Below are 2871 nucleotides of genomic sequence, written 5' to 3'. Positions count from 1 at the left end.
GCTTAATGTCATCTGCCAAATTTGGAGTCTTTGCAATATGTGCTCTCTTCTACATAACTTAATGCTAAAATCTGAGGATCCCACTAATTATAAATTCTCTAAAATGTGATTAAAAACAAAACTAATGTAATCCAATGTAATTCAGGGTTTTTGAGAATTGAGAATTTAAATATTATATACCGGGGCGCCTGGGTGGCTCAGTCGTTAAGCGTCTGCCTTCGGCCCAGGTCATGATCCCAGGGTCCTGGGATCGAGCCCCGCATCGGGCTCCCTGCTCAGCGGGAAGCCTGCTTCTCCCTCTCCCACTCCCCCTGCTTGTGTTCCCTGTCTCGCTGTGTCTCTGTCAAATAAATAAATAAAATCTTTAAAAAATAAATAAATAAATAAATATTATATACCTTGGTTCCCTTTAGCTGCTTAAAATTTTTTTTTTAATTTAACAGATTTGGCAGGCATTTTTGCCACTTCACCCAGTTAGCTGTGTTTACTTACAGTGTTAAACAATTCATGAAAACACATATATTTCATGGGATTAAAAATAAACCTTAGACATCATGTAGAATGTGAGCATTGGTTATAGTGAGAAGGGCAATGTTCAGAAGACTTGGATTCTAGTTTCAGCTATATGCCTCTAGCTATATAAGTAGTCTCTGTGCCCTTTAACTAGGAATTCATTTTGTTAGTAAAAGTAGGGACATTTCATTAGATGACCTTAATGCTTTTTTTTCTGGTTCTGAAATTACAAGCAGAGCCGTCAAAAATGTGCATAAATTTAATATAGCTTACTTCAGTTTGGAGAGTCCTAATTGCTAGAAAGTTTCTCCTTAAATTTCAATAGTTAGTTCCTAGGTGTGTGACTTTAGGCAAGTTATTCTCTTATTACTTCGTCTATGAAATGCAATAATAAACCACAAGGTAAATTTTCTTTTACTGAAGTCTGCTCTGTCTGATAATTACCAAAGCCACTCCAGGTTTTTTAAAAAAATTTTTTAGTGCTTGCATGGTATATTTTTTCCCCGTCTTTTTACTTTTTAGCCTATATATTCCATTATGTTTCAGATAGTTTCTTGTAGATAGTATACAATCAAGTTTTTTTTTTTAGCTGATCTCTGTTTTAATTACCATATTAGACCATTTAAGTTTAATACAATTTTTTATATTATTGGATTTAGGTCTACCATTTATCATTAATTGTCTCTCTGCTTTTCACTCCTGTTTTCCTTTCTGGTCTTTTTTATTTTTTTATTATTATTTTACAGAATTTCATTTTAATTTATACATTGGCTTTTAAAAATATCTCTCCATGCATAGATTTTTTAATTACTCTAGAGATTTTTTAAAAAGATTTTATTTATTTGAGAGAGAGAATGAGAGAGAGCACGAGTGGGGGGGTGGGCAGGGAGAGGGAGAAGCAGGCTCCCTGCTGTGGGGCTCAATCCCAGGACCCCAGGATCACGACCCGAGGGGAAGGCAGACGCTTAACTGACTGAGCCACCTAGGCATCCCTCTAGAGATTATTGCATACCAAACTTTTTGCAGTCTACTTAGAATTTTTCACCATTTCAAGTGAAATACAGAAACCTTACTACCATCTAGGTCCCTTTACTCTCCTCCCATTAGGATGTTGTTCTCATATGTATTAGATCTATATATGTTGAACATCCATCAGACAGTGTTATAAATTTTTTATTTCAGTAGTTATACATATCTTAACAAACTTAAAAGGTGAAAAAATAGTCTATTTATTCAAATATTACCATTTCCGTTGCTCTTTCTTCTTTCTTGGCATTCCAGTGTTCCCTCTGATATCATTTTACTTCTCTATGAACTTTCTTTAGCATTTCTTTTACAGCAGTTCTACTGGCAGTAAATTATCTTAGTTTTCCTTTTTCTGAAAATGTCTTTATTTCACTTTAATTCCTAAAGGATGTATTTGCTGGTTAAAGGATTCTGGGTTGATAATTATCAGTATTTTTTTTAAAGCACTTTAGAAGTGATGTTCCACTGTCCCTGGTTTCTGGTGAGAAATACAACATAATTAAAATCTTTGTTCTCCAAAAAGTAAACGGTGTCATTTTCCTCTGTTTTCAAAATCTTTTCTTTATGTTTGGTTTCATCTGTGTGGTTACAATATACCTGGATATGGTTTTTAACTTTTTAGCAATTTGCTGTGCCAGTATAACTGCTGTAAATATATTTTATGTAAACCTATATAAATTTATGTCTTTTACCAAATTTTGCAAGTTTTCAGTTATTTCTTCAAATGTTTTTTCTTCCAATCTTTCTCTTCTTTTACAACTCCTATAACATGAATATTAGACCTTTTGATATTTTCCCGTAAGTCTTCAAAGCTTTTTTTTTTTCCTACTTTTTTCTCTATGTTATTCAGGCTGGATAAGTTCTACTCATCTATCTTTTTTTTTTTAAAGATTTTATTTATTTGAGACAGAGAGAATGAGAGACAGAGAGCATGAGAGGGAGGAGGGTCAGAGGGAGAAGCAGACTCCCTGCCGAGCAGGGAGCCCGATATGGGACTCGATCCCGGGACTCCAGGATCATGACCTGAGCCGAAGGCAGTCGCTTAACCAACTGAGCCACCCAGGCGCCCCTCTACTCATCTATCTTTAAATTTGCTGACTCTTCCCTTGGTTGTCTCCATCCTATTAAGACCCTCTAGTAAATTTTTTTTTTAAAGATTTTATTTATTTATTTGACAGAGAGAGACACAGCGAGAGAGGGAACACAAGCAGGGGGAGTGGGAGAGGGAGAAGCAGGCTCCCCGCAGAGCAGGGAGCCCGATGCGGGACTCAATCCCAGGACCCTGGGATCATGACCTGAGCCGAAGGCAGTCGCTTAACCAACTGAGCCACC

Source organism: Neomonachus schauinslandi, chromosome 7 (assembly GCF_002201575.2).
Source record: "Neomonachus schauinslandi chromosome 7, ASM220157v2, whole genome shotgun sequence".
NCBI classification, from domain to species: domain Eukaryota; kingdom Metazoa; phylum Chordata; class Mammalia; order Carnivora; family Phocidae; genus Neomonachus; species Neomonachus schauinslandi.
This window is presented reverse-complemented; position numbering follows the sequence as displayed.